This window comes from Schistocerca nitens, chromosome 6 (genome assembly GCF_023898315.1).
Source record: "Schistocerca nitens isolate TAMUIC-IGC-003100 chromosome 6, iqSchNite1.1, whole genome shotgun sequence".
In the NCBI taxonomy this organism is placed as follows: domain Eukaryota; kingdom Metazoa; phylum Arthropoda; class Insecta; order Orthoptera; family Acrididae; genus Schistocerca; species Schistocerca nitens.
Genome location: NC_064619.1, coordinates 554,193,325 through 554,201,996, shown reverse-complemented (window position 1 = coordinate 554,201,996; position 8,672 = coordinate 554,193,325). Strand labels below are relative to the sequence as shown.

The 8,672-nt window shown below is 44.5% G+C and overlaps 1 non-coding gene across 1 annotated transcript; it reads left to right on the top strand.

The window, feature by feature from the left end:
* The first annotated feature begins 5,032 nt into the window (after nucleotides 1–5,032).
* Nucleotides 5,033–5,106, top strand: Trnap-cgg (transfer RNA proline (anticodon CGG)). Its single transcript has one exon. It is a non-coding gene; the product is annotated as a tRNA-Pro (tRNA).
* Nucleotides 5,107–8,672: the final 3,566 nt, after the last annotated feature.

The window sequence follows — 8,672 nt, the reverse complement described above, 5'->3', positions numbered from 1 at the left end:
ATACTTCTTTGCAACCACGACACCATGCAGCGCGGTGCGGGTGGCTCCAACAACATGATGAATGGACCGCTCAGGATTGGCATCATGTTCTTTTCACCGATGAGTGTCGCATATGCCTTCAACCGGAGAATCATCGGAGACCTGTTTGAAGGCAACCTGGTCAGGGTAAACGCCTTAGGTACCCTGTGAAGCAAGTACAGCTAGATGGAGGTTCCCTGCTGTTTTTGGGTGGCATTATAAGGGGCCGACGTACGCCGCTGTTGGTCATGGAAGGCGCCGTAACGGCTTTTCGGTACTTAAATACCATCCTCCGACCGGTAGTGCAACCATATGCGCAGCGTATAGATCAGCGTACAGGTCCTCACTGACGACAATTTGCGCCCCATCGTGCGCATCTTGTGAATGACTTCCTTCGAGATAACGACATTGCTCGACTAGAGTGGCCAGCATGTTATCCAGAAATGAACCTTATTGAACATGCCTGGGATAGATTGAAAAGGGTTGTTTAGGGACGAGGTGACCCACCAACCACTCAGAGGGATCTACGCCGAATCACCGTTGAGGAGTGGGATAATTTTCACCAACAGTGCCTTGATGAACTTGTGGATAGTATGCCACGACGAATACAGGCATGCATCAAAGCAAGAGAACAAGCTACTGGGTATTAGAGGTAGCGGTGTGTACAGTAATTTGGACGATGCTGTATGGTGGTACAACATACAATGTACGGATTTCATTAGCAATAAAAAGGACGGAAATGATGTTTGGGTTGATCACTATTCCAATTTCCTGTACGGGTTCCGGAACTGTCAGAACTCTTGGAACCGAGGTGATGGAAAACTTTTTTTGATGTGTGTATTAAAATTCAATTAGTAGAGGTTGAATCTCTCTTTTATTCGCTAGTAAAATCTTATCATTGTCTGTTGTTTGGGGAGACGTGGGTATTTTAAAATATAACGCAAAGAAGTAAGCAAATACACCGTTTTCTTCCGATTGCACGAGAAATGCCATCAGGAAATGGAGTAAACTTACTCACCGAACGTAATTAAGCTATTAAAAATCTCCCGATGCCGTCTTCGCGAGGTTACAGGGAAGATGTGCCAGCCATGTGATTGTATGCCCATGTGACAAGCGCTTCACTGGGTTGCACCATGAGCGAGTTTCCGAGAGGCCACGCTACGCGCGCCAGGGGTAGTCGATCGCTGTCATATGGCGTTATTATCGTACCACCAAGTATCGACTTCCTTTCACATGCCACTCCTTTGGAGCATCCCGACCAACATGTCCAAACCAGGACACCACAGTGTCTAAGAATAGTGCGTTCAGTTTTTCGTGACCGTCCGGCAGCCAGATCACCCCCACAACTGCGGTCCCCTTTATTCGCAGCAATTTACTTTGCCCCGTCAAGTGGCTACTTCTGGTAGAAGCATCTGCACAGTCAGCTCCCAGACACACACACACCTTCCACACCACGTCGGTGGAAGCAGCTACTCTATGTGCTCACCCTACTGTGCATATACTGACTGATTTAGTTCACAATATCAACCACATTGGACGCAGGCAGATGCAACACCCCCACCCCCCTTAATCCCTCCTCTCACCAATTCTCTCTCTTATCTGCCTCACTTTTCTGGTTACTTTTACTCGCAAAAAGCTTCAGCTAGCGGCAACTGTTTGATACTGATGCCTCTAAAATTCAACCGAAATATATGCTCTCTCCCTCTCTCTCTCACTCTCTCTAGCTCTATCTCCCTATCTTTCTCTCTCCCTCAATGGCTACCTTCTGCCCAGCAAGTGTCTCTCAAGTACCACACTAATTACTCCTTTGTCCTTATCAAAGTAGTGGATACCTGGTAAATCCCCAGCTGTGGACGCCTAAATAACATTCCCTCGCTCTGTCAGACTGATTTACTAATTCATTTATGAAATCGATACTCTTTGTGTGCAGGCAGTTTTTCCTTCCATCCTATTAGTGGATACTAGAACTGGTATACATGGTGGGATTTGATTACGCCGCTGTCCAAAACCTTCCGGATCTTTTTCCCTTGCTTCCTGTTGACAGAGAATGGCACAGTTAGGTCATTTGGCAGCAGGTTCACTATATTGGAGATAGATAAGAATTTCAAATTTCAGCTCAATTGTATGCTATGTCTTTAAACAATCTGCGGAGAAGGTCGGAGTGATGTGTGAGTTCTCAGCACCACTACTGGAAACAATACATTCACCAATCATGGATTTGGTGTTTCGATTGGAAGCAGTGTTGTGTAAAATGATAGTTGGAATTCGATATTTCGGCTTCAATTTATTCCGTCATATTTGTGAAAGTCTCCACCGCAACAGGCCTGCTAAGTGTATTTTATAACGCACTATACAATTCCTAAGTTTGGTCTCTTAGCTGTACCAGACTGAAGAAGGAGTACAAAAGGATCTACCATGTGATAGGATAGTAGCAACAACAAACACCACTATCACACATCCTCTACTAAGTATAATACTTCTCCAGTAACTTAATGCTGATGAGATCAAACTATACTGAATGAAAATCTACGATCCATGGACAAGCTCAACCGGCTTTTCTTGTGAGAAGTACCGATGTTTCTTAGGAAGAGAGACGTAATCGTCTTATAAACGTCCAACTATTAAAAACGCAGTCGCCATGACCATAGTACTGTCACCTCGCATAAAAAACACACTATGAGACAGAGTGCACCGTAATGTATTGAGAAGCACTAAACAGCAAGTCTAGTAGTAGTCGTGTTAATATGCGTGAGATTGCCGAAAACACACAGCCCAATAACCCCCCACCCGGTGTACACACACACAGCGCCCATCTCCTGGTACACCGCCGGCACCAACGTTCAGAGGTCGGAGAAAACTGCAGTTGTGACTGCAGCAGCAGTTGTGCATGTACAGTGCACCACCCCAGACGTGGATGGCACTTGGAGGTGATTGAAGTGATACGAGTTTTGTAGTTATCTACACGTCCAGTGCCAACACTTCCACACTGAATCGCTCAATTTTCCATGGAGAGTACATGCAACAAAGACAGTCACAGAGACACACTAATGCATGCTGAGTATTAGTTCACTATTCGGCTATCCAGAGAGCGTCACGATTTCTGCTATCAGGACTTGTCCCCGCGGCTGCGGGCAAGAGCCGACTAGGCGGCCAGCCGGAACTTCTCTTTGTACCCACCGCTCGCGACAGCAGTAAGCCGAAAATATCAATTCGTTCTGGCCACTGCCTACCTTCGACACACAAGCCGTAGGCCAAACGGCGTCGCCTTAGGAAACCAACCATATATTTATCACTGTAGTTACAATTAGATATTACAATTGCAACTTCAATCAGGTGACAATTGACAATTAGCGAAGTATCGGAAATAACTTCTCCTGATGGCTGTGGCTCTGGGGAGAATCTCAGACTGAAATATCAATATCTATGTCCCCCATACAATCTTTCATCCCCTTATGGCTGTCGATGCACTGAACTCGCAGTTTTCCATGTCAAATTTATACTTCCTTTATGATCGGACATAGTTTCTGTTCACGTTTCGGAATAGTCACCACAGCAACTTTACATCCCAACACATACTTCATAAGCCTGCCGATCACAGCGAATCCATCACACATCCTCTACTGAGTGTAATGCTTCGCCAGGAACTGAATGCTGATCACATAAAAATATACTGAGCGAAAATCTGCGATCCATGGAAAAGCTCAACCTGCTTTTCTTGTGAGCCAGTACCGGTGTTTCTTAGGAACAGAGACGTAATCGTCTTATAACCGTCCAACTATTAAAAACGCGATCGCCACGACTATATTACTGTCATCTAGCATACAAAGCTTTCTTGGTTCTACGGGCACACACAATTAATCGCTAACGACACCCATGTTAAAAGCTATAGACACTTAATAAATCTAGGTATAGTATTCCTTACCAATGAAGTGGTCTTCCACACAAATACCGCGGCATTGAACATAGACGGTGATTGGAGGGTGTGTACTAACAAACCGAAAGTTAGGATGCACGTCACCAGCGGTGTAAACTCGTAATAAAATCACCCTTCTCACCGAAATTAGAAAGTGAGTCGCCTAAGGAACATAGTATTTAGCTGATATTTGCAACTCCCTCATGCCGCTGCTGGATTTTTTGCACGCTAACAAACAATATTTCTAACGCATTCCATCTCGATAACGTGTAGACAGTGTAACAGAGGTTTTGTGATACATACACTGCATTATAAGCGAGAAGGATGAAGATTGACTGAGAATGATGACATACTGTATATAGTGTGCTAAAAATGCAATGCTAGATTGAATTCGCATAAAATGTGCACTATTCTATGACCGATACACTGTCTTTTCCGGCCGGCCGGTGTGGCCGAGGAGATCTAGGCGCTTCAGCCTGGAACCGCGCGACCGCTACGGTCGCAGGTCCGAATCCTGCCTCGGGCATGGATGTGTGTGATGTCCTCAGGGTTAGTTAGGTTTAAGTAGTTCTAAGTTCTAGGGGACTGATGACCTCAAGATGTTAAGTCCCATAGTGCTCAGAGCCATCTCCACCATTTTGCACTGTCTTTTCAAATCAATAGTGTTCTGGCAGAAATTCTGTCAGCGATCTGGAATCAAGTTTCTCCATTTAACGAGACACTTCTATTGAATACTATGGAGATATTTCCAGAATGAGATTTTCACTCTGCAGCGGAGTATGCGCTGATATGAAACTTCCTGGCAGATTAAAACTGTGTGCGCCGACCGAGACTCGAACTCTGGAGTCCCGAGTTCGAGTCTCGGTCGGCGCACACAGTTTTAATCTGCCAGGAAGTTTCATATCAGCGCACACTCCGCTCCAGAGTGAAAATCTCATTCTGGAAACATCCCCCAGTCTGTGGCTAAGCCATGTTTCCGCAATATCCTTTCTTTCAGGAGTGCTAGTTCTGCATGGTTCGCAGGAGAGCTTCTGTAAAGTTTGGAAGGTAGGAGACGAGATACTGGCAAAAGTGAAGCTGTGGGGGCCGGGCGTGAGTCGTGCTTCGGTAGCTCAGTTGGTAGAGCACTTGCCCGCGGAAGGCGAAGGTCCCGAGTTCGAGTCTCGGTCGGCGCACACAGTTTTAATCTGCCAGGAAGTTACTATGGAGATAGTTTTTAGTGATTACAATCTCTAGTGCGTCCTCTTCATTTCACTCTCATATCTTGAGACGAGTTACTTTATGTGAACCTATCTGTTAAGTACGCCAGTGCGGTTTTAGACTGTGTCTCAGCATCTTGTAACTCTTCATCAGTCTCTGTCCCGCCCTCCCCACAGCTGATTCCAATGCCATTCGGCACTGAGTGGATGTCCGAGAGCGCTGTATCTACCAGCTTCTGCATTCAACGTGTTTTTCTGCTGTAACATAGCCAAGCAGGCTTTGACTACCGCTTCGTGTACCGCCATACAGTTTTGGCACCACGACTTCGAGGCCTGTGTCAGGTGCTAAACCGAAATTAACATGTTTTGATTCGTTGGCTCTCTCAGAACGCTTGACACTGCATATTGTAAACTATGCAGCTCCCGCACAACACCGTGGAGTGTTTCTGAGCAACTGTCTGTAGGTGATGATCTCCACGTTTGACCTCGTCTTCCACAGTGATTGGGTAGCAGATGTCTCGGAGTTCCGTTTCCAAGAGATCAAGAGCATTGAATACTCATATTGGAGCCAGGTATGCGATTACTCTGTTGGTGTTTCCCATCTCAGGAAAGTGTAGTTCCCTCTCTCCATCCCAGAAAAGTGGTGTCAGTCAGTCATTATGTGGTAATCAATAGCGTACAAGTGCATGAATAATATTGAAAACACACTGTCGATATGGTACAATGTACTATAATATACAGCACAGTTCATAGAGCGACGAATTTTAGCAATTTTACCTGTTTTTCTGTAATTTCAACACCAACCAACGACACCCCTTGGTTTTTGGCTTGTTATTTTCTTTTTTACATATCCAGTGCTTCAGTGATTGATGATTGATACTGCTTTCATATCGGTGTCATCTTCTACGATTACTCTTCACGGCCATTTTCGTACGGCAAACAATATACCGCTTCCATCACTGGCACTATCAGCTGGATTTTCGGAATCACTATCCTGAACACCGACGTGTGCTGAACACTAGATGTTCTTTTTGCTGACATGGTAAGTATACAACCTGTTCAATTATTTAGCGAATTATAACCAACATGTGTGAACGCAACGGCAGATTACATGTAACTGAAATAAGAGCCCAATTACCTTTCCATGACTCTCACCCGTAGTTGGAGGCAAAGAAGACGATAACTAAGGCGTTACATTGTGATGGTCACAAAATGCTTTTTCCGATGTTTGTGGGCCGTGACTGACTCATGCTACGTGCTGGATTAAAGCTTTATTGCGATTCTGTCTTCAGTCTCTCGTGGTTATCCTCTCCTTTCGCGGGTGGCAGCAGCGGTGTGTATCGATATTCGCACTTTGGACTATCTTTGACCTGGCGCTTATCGTTTCCGGCTGAGCGGTGTGCGAGGAGTCGGTCGGCTGGAGTGTGTAACCTCCCCCTCACTTATCGACCTCAATGACGGTGAAAAATTAAACCGCGTGTACCTAATGGAAATTTGGGAAAAGCAATCGTCACCGAAGTTAATCTGTCGGTAAAGAGGGAGGAAAGGGTTACATCTAAATGAAAGGAAAACTGCAAATGAAACTGGTGGAAATTAATTTTGAAGAGGGGTAAAGTTAATGAAGAAAGTAAATGTGCGGCCGTTACGTTAAAAATTAACTAGCGGTAATTAGATATTTGAGATTTGGGGGAAATTACGGTCGCCAGTCCTAAGGACAATTACTATAGTAACTGAAAAAGGAAGGTAATTACACTTATAATTAGCACTAGAAGCGTGGCAACTGAAGGTTGACACGTGTAGCGTGAAAACTGAAAGTTTGTCAGAAGTAATAAATTTCGCTGCACTCTGACTTAATTTAGCAAAAGAATTAATAAAACCGGAAAATTGAAAGTTAATTTAGTGACTGAAATTAATAAGAAGCTTTCTTTCTTAAGCACATCGAAATTCAGTAAAATACGGTTAGTCTTGGACTACCTCAACAATCATTTCAAAAGCTACTTCAATCTACGCAATTTAGAAGTAAGAGATTTAGCTTTGAACTTGAATTAAATGATTCTGAACAATTAACAATAGTAAAATTTAGTACGTACCAAGCTGAGCTGCAGTCAGAGGTAAGCTAAAATACGGTAACAAAACTCGCACTCTTAATTTGTGCTTGCGTAATCTAAATAATGTAGCCAGCTATGAATACTTAAACTGAACTTTGAAATTAAAGCAGTGAAATGGAAATATTGTACTTTAATGCTGGCGTCTGAATTTCAACGACACTCGGGTTCATTTCGGAAAATGAAGGGACCCTGCTTGGTAATGCAATTGGGACAATGAGCAACAAAGGTTCATGCTAAGTTGCTGTAATTTTGCAAGGCAAATGGAACAGTTTGAAAAGCTGAGGTCTGCCATACAGTTCTGAAACTTTACGTGCTTTTAGTCTTCCTTGTTGGTTGATTGAAGGTTTGAAGTCGTCGATCGAGGAGGTGGCGACAGTCACTCATTGTCGGCCGTCGTTGTTGCAGAAGCTGGATGCTGGCACGCCTTCTTCTCGACACGGTCACCAGACGAAACGGGCTCTTGATGTGCGCCAGCTAATGCTTCCCGTCCGTGACACCATGTCAGAAACTATCATCGCAAGTCGAGCGCAATTACATGCTGCCAAACCCCGAAAGCGCGGCAACTCGCGGGGGGCGTCACACACACACCTGCTCAACCGCACTACCCCAGCCAGACTCTCTCGCTCTCTGCTCGCGCTCCACGCGGCAGAGTTAACACTACCAAAGATCCTACACACTTTGATTCTTCACACGACCTATCGATGTAATCGTTCGATAGCAGTTTTTCCTAGGCAAGACCCAGCGTAAAAATACAAATAATATTTACGAAACAAACCAATTATACATCGATATATATATATATATATATATATATATATATATATATATATATATATACAAATAGTAAAACAATTACAATATGTAAAGACACAGAAATGTCATATATTCAGGTAACAAAAATAAGGAAAACAAATTTATAGTACAATAGATGGAAATAGGAGGATGTGCATTTCCGGCGTTACAAGTGGAGCAGTGAGGAATTCTCGGCGGGGATTAGTTTGGCCGGGGTCCGCTGGCGCTCTCTACACGGTGTCGGAGAGTGTGGCGCTGTTCCCATTGCTACGAGCTCCGTGGCTCACCACCCTGGAAACAGAAATTGAGTTGTGATTTAACCTGCCAGCAAGTCAAGACTGTTAACATTGTGTCGTTGGGAGTTCGTTGTCGGATGTTGGGATATTCCCGCGAGCAACAACGTGGTTTTCAAGAAGGAAAATTCTAGCCATCCTCCGGTGGAGTTTCACTGTATTTGATTATTTGAATTGAAGTGCACCAGCGGAATTTTCTGCCTTGTAGCCGTTAACGTTCCGGTTACGTGCCCTGGGTGTTGACGTAAATTTCAGGCAGTGTAGTTTCCTCATCGTGTTGTTGCTGTCCAGCACGTTGTGTAGTTTGACAGCTACGTGTGTGATTGGTTGTGGGCGCCAATATCTTCTA